This window comes from Pollicipes pollicipes, unplaced genomic scaffold (genome assembly GCF_011947565.3).
Source record: "Pollicipes pollicipes isolate AB1234 unplaced genomic scaffold, Ppol_2.1 Scaffold_6138;HRSCAF=7277_pilon_pilon_pilon, whole genome shotgun sequence".
Taxonomy (NCBI): domain Eukaryota; kingdom Metazoa; phylum Arthropoda; class Thecostraca; order Pollicipedomorpha; family Pollicipedidae; genus Pollicipes; species Pollicipes pollicipes.
The window spans coordinates 22,488,092-22,502,095 of NW_023596818.1; positions in this window are offsets into that span (position 1 = coordinate 22,488,092).

The following is a 14,004-nucleotide window of genomic DNA, read 5'->3' on the forward strand; positions in this document are numbered from 1 at the left end:
CTAGGCTTGATATGTACTGGGCGGACATCCTTTATGACATTCCACACTGAATCTGTCCATCATTTGAGGCTATTTGGTCATCGGACTGGGAATTTGACGAGACTGAGGCCGACAGGCTTAGCGGCTTTCTATACTTTCCAATCACCATAAGATAATGAAGGGTAGGTATTAATGACGTCATATCGTTACTACACCTAGCCGAGCCCGGTCTTCACGAGTGACCTTGAAGTGTGAGCGCTTCCAGCGCGGCGATTAGTTCAATGGCGGCGCAAAGAATAGGGTGTTTCTATTACTGCGAGAGGCGTGTTCGAGAAGGGTTGTCCCCTTTTCATACTTTCCTGGTACGCAAAAAGTTTCTATAATTAGGACTGGTGTCTTAAAACTTAGTGAAAATGTGTTGTTGATTTGGTGCGGATTTGTTGAATACGTTATCACACCATGCCAGTGAACAGGGAAGCGTTGTGGGGCCGTTGCCCATTGCCGGCATTCGTTTCTATGAAATGTCAGCTTCCATCTAACCCTGTTCTTGATGCTGATCAGATTCAGGGTCGAATCGAGGATAATCATGACCTATTTAACACTTGAAGATGTAACTGGTATCGCATTGAACTTGTTACTTACAACCTGATTCACAAAAGTCCTATTCTTACATTGATTTGCACAAACAACAGGGGTGAAAATCTTCCCATTCTGCCTGATGTTTAGTATTTTGCAGTGTGACATGGCTGAATAAATGACTTGAACCAGATAAAATGGATCATAAACAGCTTAAGTCACTTGAAGTTAAATCAGGTTATGCAATTAGACAATATTGTGAATGCTATTAGGGAACACACCTGAGATGGTGGTAGCATGGATTAATGCTGTAGGATGCAGGTTTAGTTCCATCCATGAGTTGTCTGGTACTTTTAAATCACATGGTCTCTTTGTTATTTGATACTCAAGCTAATTAAGCTAATAAAATATTTGAAATGAACTTATGACTCAAGAAAATATAATCTGCTCTATTGAGAACACTATTCCATTCTGTACATGGTAGGGTTTATGTTCTAGAAAGTGAGATAAGTATCATAATCAAACCATGTTGACTCAGCTGTATTTGTCAGCCTATTGCCAGCTTTTGTGATGGCCTGTTTGAAAAAATCACTAGATGACAATGAGGTGCTGTGCCGAAAGTTGAACTGCTCGAAAGAGTTAATCAGGTGTACCACATAAACAAATTGCTCTCCAGTTAGTGATCTTTTCTAGTCTACTCAGGATCATCACTTGTGGGTATTCCTACCTTCTCATTCCAGAGTATTAGTGTGGTGCTCATGAACTCTGTTTCTAGAGATAGTGCATGCAAATTATTGGTACAATGTGGAGACATTCAGTTACTCAGACACTAAGTGGAATGTGCAATGCAATTTGGTTAGTGGTTAGGCCCTATATGTCTGGAAAATGCTAAAAGTATGGATTGGTGCCCCATAGCCATAACCTGGTTGGCTAGTATGTGATCTGTGATGGGCATATTGTCATACTATGCATCCCAAAAATTTGGGTCAGTTCTGTTGTTTGCTGCGCATTGCTTCAAATGACTAATGTTCTTGAGATACGTGCTTGTAAAAGTGGATGCATCTGTATACATTGTCATAGTGTATGTTCTCAATTTTGCATTCTGTTTGCATAAACCCTGGGTCTTGAAACAGAAATTCTAGTCTTGTGAGCACTATATGACAGTTGGGTTTTATGTTCTTCAGTTGAAGTGTAGAATCAGCATTGTGGAAGTTGGAGCCAGCTAGGATGAGTGGCAGCAGTGCGGTTGCCATGGAGTCTCTCAAGTCAGGACAGCAGCTTATGTGAGTATGGTTTCTATGTGCATTATGGAATGTTTAGTCACTTGCAGTTGCATTGCTACACAATTCAGCCATGCTGCAATGTCACAGGTAGTGTGACAGAATCATAACAACCTGCTGTGACCTAGTGATACAACTAACACACCCTGGGTTGACGAGCTTGTTTTATAATGTCTGTGCTCATTCTTTGTGGTCCCCCTGGCTGCTCGACTGTTGTATGCAGCTTGTCACCAGTATGCTATTTGCTTATGATATGACATGTTTTACTGGTACAATTGAATGTCATGGTAGATGACTGTATTTTGGTTTATATGCAGCACAGCTAACAAAGTGACGTAGTGATGGTATGGTAGCTAGGCCGGTTAGCTCTAGACCTGTCCGTGTTTAGGCAGAGCCCCTGCGATGCCTCCACTGCATCCCACATGATACCAAATAGTCATCTGTCATCATCTGTCATCATTAAGTCATCTGTATCAAAATGGCCCTGTCAGTTGGTGAGAAATAAAGCCTTCATCATCATTATTATCAGCCAGCAATGTTTTGAAGAACATTATGACTGGATGACTGGCTGTAGCACTGGCAGAGGCATTGATTGTGCTTGTTTTAAGTGGGAGATGCCTGCCTCAATACATTTGTCATGTCATGGCATTAAAAGCCAAGGCCATGTTGAAAGCATGCCAATGCAGTGTCAGGAGTCAGTGCTGCAGCGTAGATGAGCACGGGAGACAGCACCAAACATGAGCCCTGATGTACTTGACAACTCAATTGACTATGTCCATCTACACCTGTAAGCATGCATGTAATATCAATGTCAGTTGTACCCTTGATGTTTTTGCTGCCCAGAGTGATATCTGGCACCCCTGAGCTTCCAGCTTGACCTTCCACCATATAACCAGTTGACATTGTGCCTTCTTCATGACCTTGCCCATGGTCACAACCTGAACATCTACTGGTGACTTCTTTTGCATGACATCAGCATGGTTACTGGGCCTGGATGCACCTTTCAGAACATTATTGATGTCAGCTTTTCTGCTAGATCTGCCCCTGCTTCGTGGGATACATTTCAGCGGTCGGTGGGGGTAGATTGTAATTTCGGATGGCTTCCGGTAGCTTCCGAGGTGGTTACCGCGTCTGCGCTAACCACTGCACGTTTGGGAAACCAGAGGTACGTGGCTCAATTCCCCGCGGCTCCCACCTTTCTTGCAAGGGTGAGAGGCGGGCAACGTCGTATGGCCTCAGCAGTTGAGTGCGTCGTAAAGTCCCAATAACCACGATATCGGGGGGCAAGCAACTCTTTACGGGCCCGTCAAAAGGTGTGGGCCCCTCCGATGGCGGCGGCACCGCGCCGCCAGCCAAATTGATGGCACTCAACGAAGGCAGTCTAAGGAAAATGTTCGGAGCAATATGATTGTTTGCATGTACAGTGCAGTCTAGTGTGCATGCGCACAGCCAGTCTTGGTGGGAAAGGGGAGTCACCGGGGTTGACAACGGCAACAAGACGAAAATTCTAAATTTTTGTTTTCGGTCTGTAGGCGAAACAAAAAAAAAACAGAAGCATTCTGGGGTGATGTTTCGTAGGAGGCGATGCAATGAACAGAGCAGGCATTAAGGAATTCCACTGAATAAACGCCCCCCCCCCCCCCCCACGCCTTTGACTGTGCATTGTGCATTCGACCTCGGTAAACCGATCGCAGTCAGGGGCGTGGCCGATCGGTAGGTTTTATCTGGTCTGGTCATAGATATTGAGCCGCGCGGATTTAGCACCAGCTCATTTTGAACTAGGTTCGGGACATCTTTATCGATACAGCCGGCCGATGTGCACCTGAAGATTTGTATCCGGTTTTCGATAGTTGGAAGTGAAAACATCGCTCATGAAGCAGTGTTGAGCTTGAGCGTGTGCAATTTCTATGAGGAGAACACCATTGTCGGGTGTTGAATTCTCCGTAGGCCGCGCGGCGTTGACCTTGTAGCTAACACCCGGTGGCTGGTTCTGTCTTGAAATGTAGAACAATACCTTTGAGTATGATTAGATAATCTCGTGCGATCCGCGTGGGGGACCCCGGCGTCTCCGGCCGGGTTTGCCATATAAGCGTCAGTCGGCGCAAAGGAAAAGGCGCACGGAAGAATGGAGAAAAGAAGGCCTGTTGTAATCACTTCCCAGGGATATTTTGTATAGAACCGAAACATGACGTTCATGACGGGACTGATGGAGCCTGGGGAGACGTACGTCTACGGAGAGCTTCCACCCTGCAGTCGTGCGTACCTTCATGTCGCCGAGCGCTGCTTGCCACTCCGATGTCCTTGCACGTCCTATCCAATCACACCATTTGCGCGGGCATTCTAATGGAATTGCACATTTTGCACGCATTGAACAAATTGCACAATTTCAACTGTGGTCCTTGGCTGAATAACACCATAGCTTGCATCTCATATGGTAATATGCGTTATCGGTGCTATCCGTCTGTTAATACTCTATAGCCAACAAAATATGTTGCTGCCATCCTTTTTTCCTTCCTTCGTGTGCCATTGACAAAAGGAATAGACATGTCACTGACGTGCTGCTGTAGAAGGCCGTTGTTGGCGTAGATCGTCTGCGAGCGCGTTACCTAGCATCGTCAGCGCACCTCCGAAGCCGGGCGTCTTCAGTCATGAGATGGGCTTGCCCCCGAACTTGGCTGCCGGCCGATTCCCCAGCGGATGTTTTCTGTGTAGAAAACGATTGCGGCATGTGTTCAAGTTTTTGTCGGCTGCAAAATCGACGGTGACATAATAATGGACCGCCTTTGAATTCACTGAATATGCGTTAGCTTGACTGGGCCGGTTCCGACCTGACATGAGTGGACCCGACCTGACGTGACCGGTGACCCCATCTGACGTGACCAGTGGCCCTCTCTGACATGAGGACCTGCTCGGATCTGAGCTGACCCGATATGCCGCGCCAGGTGACCCGGCCTGATATTACCGGTGACCTGATCTGACCTGACCGGTGACCCGACCTGACCTGGCTGATGACCCGACCTGACGTGACCGGTGACCGGACCTGACGTGACCGGTGACCCGACCTGATCTGACCAGTGACTTGGTCTGACCTGACCGGTGACCTGGTCTGACCTGACCCGGCATGGCGCGCAGCACGTTCGAGGCCGACACGGCATCGGCCATCACCCACGACTCGGTGGTCATCATGCCGTCGGAGAGCACGCACGCCACGGGCAGCTCTCATATCAAGATGAAGACCATCGTCGAGTACGCCTGGGAGCAGAAATACTACGACGGCCACATCGCGGCATACCACGCCGAGTATCTGGCGTACGCTATCAAGGGTGAGTGGCCACGCCAGGTCCAGCAGCCATACGGCGCTGCGGCCGTCGTCCCAGACGCCCCACCGCGGCGAGCTGCGTGACGGACCGCGTGCGTTCTACCGTGCCCACGGCAGGGGCATTACGTGCTTGGATACAGGCCGGTAGATGTGAGCGGCGCGACAGTATTATTTTCTGGTGACGTGTGTCGCGTAACTTGAGGTGGAAGGGTGGCATCCTTGGAACTTGATTTCCAATAGTTTGCTCCGAACGTTTGTCCTCACGCTTGTACTGGTTCTGCCTTGCTGGTTGCCGCTGTTGCTCCGCCGCTGGGCGGCGTCGCTGGCTGTTTGGGGTACCCGGCGTGTGGCCGCCGTCCTGTCCGCCGGCTCGACCCCAGCCGGCCCTGACTGACCGCCGACGTCGACAGGCAAGAGCGGCGGCGTGGTGCGTGTGGTCAGCAGGAGCACCGACGACCGCGCCCTCATCAAGGGCATGACCGGCGCCGTCAAGGACCTCGCCTTCGCCCACACCACCAACGAGACGCTGCTCGCCGTCGTCGACGAGGTGAGATCGGAGCAGGCGTTCTGACGCCGCGTGTCTTCCGCGGCCTGGCCACCAGTCATGGCTGCGACTGTTCGCACGGACGTTAAGCCACTGTTGGCACGGACGTTAAGCCACTCTGTGCCGGACCAAACGGCTGAATGGCACACAATTTGTGCCTGTAATGCCATAAACTGACGCTTGTTTTACTGAAATCACAGATTTCAGCAAAACAAGCGTGGCTTTGCTGAAGAAAAACAAGCTTGGTATTGTGTTTCTTCTTTTATTATTTTTTAGATGGAACTGGACGCACGTTCCCACGCTCGTTTTATGGAGCGTTTCTTCTTTTACGGAGCGCCGGCGACTGCATCGGCCGTAGCAGCGCACAGGAGCCCTGACAAAGTCATAATTCGAGCCCGGGGTCCCCACGTGGAAACTGATGTGCCAACCACTTGACCATTACTCCCGGTCGTCGGGAGTATCGCCGTCGGTGGGCGCCGCCGTCCGCACGCCGCCGTGAGCAGGCCCGAGTCGAGCCGACCTGGCTGGTAACGGGACCCACCTGCGCCCTGCCGCCAGGCTGGCAGTCTGTCGGTGTTCACGGTGGACGAGGACCTGAACAAGAAGCTGGTGGTGGTACCGTACCTGGGCCTGCGCCGGCCGGCCGAGGCGCCACCGGCCGCCGCCGGCTGCCACCGCGTCGTCTGGTGCCCGTACATTCCTGACGAGGAGTGCGACGACCAGGAGTCCGAGGAGACCGCCAAGCTGCTGCTGCTGGCGCACGGCAGCCGGGTACGGAGCGCCGCCGCCGCCCGGCGGAGCCGGGGTATTCCAGGGCTCACTCACCGACCGAGGAATGGTGTGCCGACTGTGCAGTAGTCATCCACTCTTATTCTGTTGGCATCGATGCGCTTCTGTTGTCCAAGCGCCGTTGGTGTCGCGTGATTCGTATAATGCGTAGTGCGATGTTGTGTAGCTCATGGGCATTTATCCCGGCTCCTGCGACGTGTTCGTCACGCTCTACCGTGCTCTGTGACGCGTCCGCTGCTCCAGGCGGACCTGCTGAACGTGGCCATCCTGGCGGAGGAGCACGGCCCGGGGCCGCACCAGATCGGCGACCTGACCGAGGGCTTCATGGAGATCCTGGACCACGGCCAGGTCATCATGGACGCCGCCTTCTCGCCCGACGGCACCGCTCTGGCCACCGCTTCCGCCGACGGATACGTCAAGTTCTTCCAGGTGCCCGCTTTAGGCTCTGCCCCAGGTCCCGCCCCAGGTCCCTGCTCCAAGGCCACGCCCAAGGTTACGCCCGAAGCCACCCCGAGGTCATGCCCCAGCACCGCCCCAGGCGCCACCCCAGGCCACGCCCCAGGCCCCCCTCGGGCCCGGCCCGTGCACCGTTTTTTCATCGGCGACGCGCTGGAAGGCTGGCGACTGTCCGCTCTTTGGAAGGATGAATGGGACGATTATTTGATGAGCTGTAGTTCTTCTGAGACGGCGACGGGACCCCTATGCAGCGATGCTGGGGGATGTCGAACCACCCAAACCACCCAGAAACCATTCCACATGGTGGTGTCCATCAACACCGAACTTCCGCCCTATTTTGGGGATGTCCTTCAACGCTCGGATGTCACGACGTTTGGTAGATGGTTCACTTGACACCGAGAAACAATTTGACTTTTTGAGGGATGCAAATTTTTCGGCCATATGTAAACCTGGTTAGATGGCTGACACTAATGTAAATTTTGTCTCAAGTGAACACTCTGTGTTTGACAGTTCAATCTGCACCTAGTGCTGGTACCTAATCAGATGTTAAAAACGGTGTCGCTGCCGTCGGTGCGTGCGTTGTCAGGCGGCGCGGCAAGGAGCATCAGACATCGTCACGTACGTGTGCCCGGTGTTATTTAGCTGTGCTTACGGAGGCGGTGTGTGCGGCAGATTTACATGCAGGACAAGGACAGCCCCCGCATGCTCCACGAGTGGCAGCCGCACGACGGCCAGCCGCTGTCGGCCCTGTTCTTCCTCGACAACCACCGCGACCTCGACCCCAAGTAAGGCTGGCTGCCGCGCGGCCACGTCCGCGGCGCCGCTGGTCCCTGCGTGGTGAGGTCAGCGCCGTTGCTTCGTACCGCCTCTCGCCGCGGCTGGCGGTGGCGGTCGCTGTATTGCAAACAAGCGCCACGACCGCCTTGTCGACCGCCTGCCACTTGCGGCAACTCTAACAACTCTGACCGTGGCGTGTGGTGCCGCGACCCTGGCTGTGTGACCGGCCGCACCATCGCCGTGCCCCTGACGGCTCCGGTGCGTCATCGCGCCGCCGTGTGCCGCCAGCGAGCCGTTCTGGAAGTACGCCGTAACGGGCGCGTGCCACAACACCGAGCTGAAGGTGTGGACGTGCGAGTCGTGGAACTGTCTGCAGACGGTGCGTCTGCAGCCATCGCCGAGCGGCCAGCTGCCGGCCACGCCGGCCTGCCTGCAGGCTGCGCTCGATGCCTCCGCCCAGTACCTGCTGCTTAGTGACATCCACAAGCGGGTCAGTGACCGTTGGAGGCTTTTTGTCCTGGGCGCTCAGCGACATCCACGAGCGGATAGTGTCTGTCTGCCTGTCTCAGCGCCGTCCGCAGACGCGCAAGCCCCCATGCCCGTGCACGTGCTGCTTGGCGCGACTCTCAGAGTGATCGAGATCGCAACCGGCGTCGAAGGGCATCTTGTTTTTGTGCTGTGCGAGAAGCGAGACAGATGACGGGTTTGTGCGTGTTGACCTGGTGTCCGGCGACACATGCTGTATGTGCTGACCCGGTGTCCGGTGACAGCTGCTGCACGTGCTGACCCGGTCTCCGGCGACAGATGCTGTGCGTGCTGACCCGGTGTCCGGTGACAGATGCTGTGCGTGCTGACCCCGTATCCAGCGACAGATGCTGCACGTGCTGACCCGGTGTCCGGTGACAGATACTGCATGTGCTGACCTGGTGTCCGGCGACACATGTTGTACGTGCTGACCCGGTGTCCGGTGACAGATGTTGCACGTGGTGACCCGGTGTCCGGCGACAGATGCTGTGTGTGCTGACCCGGTGTCCGGCGACAGATGCTGTACGTGCTGAGCCTGTCAACGCCGGAGACGGCCGTCAAGTACTTCACGTCGGTGCACGAGTTCCGCCTGATGAACCCCGGCCTCTCGCTGGCCATCGTCGACGCGCGCCGCCGCCGCATCAAGCCCTTCGAGAACGTCGACCAGCTCGGTGGGTTAGCGCGGCGCCAGGGGCGCCAGGCCGGCCCTGACGTGGGCGCTGGTGGCGGGGCGGCTTGGGCCGGTCAAGTCCAATTTTTTTATGTCATGCGAATGCAGCGAGGCGGACATTGCTGATGCCAGAGTGGTCGGCTTGAGCCGCCGTGTACCGGGGTGCTGCTGTTTGGTCATCCGTAGCATTATCGATTCGTCCCAAACTATCTTGACCTCGCCAGCGTTCCGGCCCGCCGAAAGTTGAGCGCGACGACCGCTGCTGCATCTGGACACGTTGCCACGGCCACGCCACCCTCCGCCCCCCGCCCTCAGCCCTCAGCCCTCAGCCCTCAGCCCTCAGCCCTCAGCCCTCAGCCCTCAGCCCTCAGCCCTCAGCCCTCAGCCCCCAGCCCCCAGCCCTCAGCCCTCCGTTCAGCGTCAGACCTCCGCCAGCCGCTGGAAGCGTAGCGCCTTGGCGCCACCAATGGCCGCGTTGGACCACGCCTAAGGCCAGAAGCCAGAAGCGTGCGGTCCTCGCCACGCTGGCTCGTCGCCGGCCGCCGGCCGCCACGGCTACGTCGACAGAGCCGGCCGTCGCCGAGGACATCCCAATGGGCGTGTTGGCAGGGTCGGAGGACGCGGACGACGACTCGATGCCGGAGGGCGTCGTCATCCGCTGCTACATGGTGCAGCCGCGCTCCCTGCAGGAGTGCGTGATCGTGTACCAGAGCCCGGCCAGCCGCGACGTCCGGCCCACCGGACGCCATGAGCAGCCAGAATGGCGAGAGCCTCGGTGAGCCGTGAGCCGGCTCCGGCCGCTGGTCCGGCACTGGGCGCGACTGGGAGCTGCGCATGCGACCTGACGCGCACGGTCTGCTCTGTTGACTGGTGTATATGTACGTGTCTGTGAGTGTGGCCTGTGGACTGACGTGTCCTGAGGTGTCTGCTAGACCACCTGGGTGTGCTCTGTGTCCTGCAGTTTCTGATACATCACCTAAGATTGGTGTGCCCTGCTGAGTGTCTGACGGACCCCCGTCTGTCGAATCTGTTCTGCAGAGTGTATGATAGACCACCGATGTCTTATGTATCCCACAGAGTGTCTGATGGACCACCCACGTGTCTGATCTGTTCTTCTGTATGTCTGATGGACTCCCGTCTACCTGATGTATTCTGCAGAGTGTCTGACCCTCGCCTTTCTGATGTGTTCTGTAGAGTGTCTGACGGACTACCCGTGTGTCTGATGTGTTCTGCAGAGTGTGTGACGGACCCCCGTGTGTTCTGCAGAGTGTGTGACGGACCCCCGTGTGTTCTGCAGAGTGTGTGACGGACCCCCGTGTGTTCTGCAGAGTGTGTGACGGACCCCCGTGTGTTCTGCAGAGTGTGTGACGGACCCCCGTGTGTTATGCAGAGTGTCTGACAGACCACCTGTCGGATCTGACGCTCAACACGACGGTGATGTCGGGAGGAGACGCCGGCGGCCAGGCCGAGTCGCCGGCGCCCGAACCGGCCTTCCCAGACCAGCAGCAGCAACAGCAGCAACAGCAGCAACAACAGCAACAGCAACAGCAGCAACAGCAGCAGCAACAGCAGCAGCAACCCATCAGTCTGATGACGCCCGAGGAGTTCACCTCCCCCGGCAAGGTGAGAACCCGCTCCGGCTGCCCCGGTCAGATCACTATCTCAGTTTTAGAATTTCCGAACAATCAGCAGACCTGAATTGAAGCGCTGTGTAAAACAACGTATCATTCCAAACTTCCGCGTGCTCAATTAAAATGAACCACTCAATGCATATGTCAGAGTTGTCAGTTACAAAATTGCACCGGCCAGCACATGACACAAATTTCCAAGCTTTACTTCTTTAAACAAATGATTCGCTTAAGAACTTCCAGCGGGCGTGGTCAGACGAGGTGAGGATGAGCGACGTTACCGGGCCAGGTGTCCGCCGCCGGCTGGACACGGCTTCAATGCGGCCTAGAGCGGCCGCGGACGCGTGGTCCATCTCAGCTGCCAGATCGGACGGGTGGGCGGTGGGTCGTGGGTTCCCTAGCGGCGATGACCGTTTTTAGGTATTGTTAGGGGAGGCACTCAGGCTTGAGCTTTCCACTTTTACCCCAATCTACTCGTCACATCACGCACTGCCTCATGCTCATGATGGAAAATGATAAAAAAACAAACTACCAACGAACGCGTGAAACTGCTTCTTCCACAACTCGCCGTAACATCTCACATCTCTAGAGTATCAAGAACAGCTACATCAGCAGGGCGCTCTGCTCACCTTCTCAGACGCCCGTACGCTCTTAAATCGGAGTTATGTGATGCGGGGCAGAGCCAACCACTGGCGCTGTGAGTCTATCCTCCACTCATCCAATCCGGGCTCCATGGGGAGCGTAATGACCGACAGGCGGCGCCACTGCCGCCGCTGGTCCCGTACCGGGATACACGCCAAGAGGCCTCACTGGCCCTGATTCCGCTCTGTAACGCGTCGTCTCAAATTAACTGATCTCAGTGGAGAAACGGCGGCCGACAGTTTCGGCCCATGTTAAAGCATTCCCTCGTTCCATTTTTTTGTTTGTCATGGCAACATGACGCCTATGAAATTATTCCATTGGTGTGACCAAACCTGAGCAATGTATTGACAAGTCACTCCGTTGGCGAACAGATAATTCGGCATATTGACAGTACGCTAGATATATTGGACCTACTGGGCTTTTGCAGGTCTCACAAACCTTTTTGTCATCCATGCTCATCAACTCCTGGCCTTTCCTCAAAAGCTTCTGACGACTGGAGCAGCTCTGGTGGTCGGAGGTGCTGAGGCTCTCGGGGCTGAGGGGTGTGTGCGGAGGTGCTGAGGCTCTCGGGGCTGAGGGGTGGTGCGGAGGTGTGAGGCTCTCGGGCTGGGGGTGTGTGCGGAGGGGCTGAGGCTCCGGGGCGAGGGGTGTGTAATGAGGTGCTTGAGCTCTCCGGGCGAGGGTGTGTGTGCAAGAGGTGCTGAGGCTCTCGGGGCTGAGGGGTGTGTGCGGAGGTGCGGGTGCTGAGGGTGTGTGCGAAGTGCTTTAGGCCTCTGGGGCTGAGGGATGTGTGCGGGAGTGCTGAGGCTCTCGGGGCTGAGGGGTGTGTGCTGAGGGGCCGAGGCTCTCGGGCTGAGGGGTGTGTGCGGAGGGGCTGAGGCTCTCGGGGCTGAGGGTGTGTGCGGAGGTGCTGAGGCTTTTGGGGCTGAGGGGTGTGTGCGGAGGGGCTGAGGCTCTCGGGCTGAGGAGTGTGTGCGGAGGTGCTGAGGCTCTTGGGGCTGAGGGGTGTGTGCGGAGGGGCTGAGGCTCTCGGGGCTGAGGGTGTGTGGGAGGTGCTGAGGCTCTCGGGGCTGAGGGGTGTGTGCGGAGGTGCTGAGGCTTTCGGGGCTGAGGGGTGTGTGCGGAGGCCGGGCTACTGACTGAGGGGTGCGTGCGGAGGCCGGGTTACTAGCTGAGGGGTGTGTGCGGAAGTCGGGCTACTGGCTGAGGGGTGTGTGCGGAAGTCGGGCTACTGACTGAGGGTGCGTATGGAGGCCGGGCTGCTGACTGCGGGGTGTGTGTGGAGGCCGGGCTGCTGACTGAGGTATGTGTGTGTGTGTGGAGGTCGGGCTACTGACTGAGGGGTGTGTGTGGAGGCCGGGCTACTGACTGAGGGGTGTGTGTGCAGGCCGGGCTGACGTCTGGGGGGCGTGCGGGGGTCGGCGCGGTGACCACCGGCCGCCTGTTGCAGACTGGCCCGGACGTGGTGGCCGGTGTGCCGCTGCCAGACGCTTCGCCCACCGAGTTCCTGCTGGAGTCTGTGCCGCTGCCGCCACCGCCGGTCAGTGTCCGCTCGCTGCCGCACGTCCCTACCTTCATGCCACAGGGCACAGGGCATTTGACTCAGTTCAGGACGCTGAGGGCCAGTTAAGCCGGGTGTTTGCGCTGTCAGATGCCTTTTTTCACATAAAGTAAACCCAGCTGACCACCAATTGACAAACGTCAAATGACAGCCGGTCATCTGGTGACCAAAGGCGAATGACAGAATGGCAGGCCCGGAGAGACCGCTGGCGGGCGTTTGAGAGATTTGTGCCGCGCCGCTCCCTCATCCTCGCAGCCGCGCCGCGCATTTCTGACTGTTCTCGAGCGTCTGACGTCACGCCGCACTCAGTGTGACGTCTTGCTCCGCGTTCGGCTGTCGTCCTCGGAGAGTGATTGCATATCGGCCTCGGTGCGTTTCGTATCAGTTCGCCCGTGTCGTGGATCAGCTGCTAGTGTTGAGGCCGCTGTGGCCGGACGTGTGGTGCCGTGCCCTCTGCCTGCCGTTCGGCGCGGCCCCTCGGGCGGCGAGCGCGGCCGCCCGTCTCGTGGTCCACGAGCGGCCGCCGCTCCACTGGCGGTCAGCGGTGCGGAGCTGCGCTCGGGTCGAACCGGGCCGGCCGGCGGCCACCTGAGTTTACGACCTCAAAGCTGATCGTGCTGATCGCTCGTGCTGCCGCCAGGTGCTGCCGCCGCCCGACAAGAAGCGAGAGAACAGCTGCGGCAGCTCGCCCTCCATCGAGGTGCAGGAGATCCTCAACAAAAGCGGCTCGATGGAAGGTGAGACGGCCTCACCAGAGAGGCGCTGCAGTAACGCAGTCCACGGCAGCAGTTTGTGGAACGCTGTCGCCGTTCTTCTTAGCGCGGTCACCGCCGTGTGATGACAGCAGCGTGAGCCGGCACGATAACCGCGACTCTCGAGAGACGCCCCGTCCCCCGTCCCCGCGAACATCACGTGTCTTCAGGCGTTAGTCTCGTGGCAATCACACAGCGCAGCACCCGCCTGCATTGGAGCTCACACCAGCAGCGTTAGCCGCGAGTGCCTGCTGCGAGCTGCCGACGAGTCAGGCAGCCATGTGGCGCTGCTGGCCGGGCTTCCGTGGCAGGGGCGGTCCGGTGCCTTCGCTGACCGTGTCGCGCCGCTGTCGCCAGAGTCTGCCCCCGCCGAGAAGGCGCCGCCACCCAAGTCGTTGTTTCCGTCGCCGCCGCCGCCGCCGGAGCCGGCGAAGGCTGCCGCGGCGCCTGTAGCGTCCGCCGCTGCCACCGCCGCTGCCACTGTCGCGCCGACTGTCTCGTCCCCG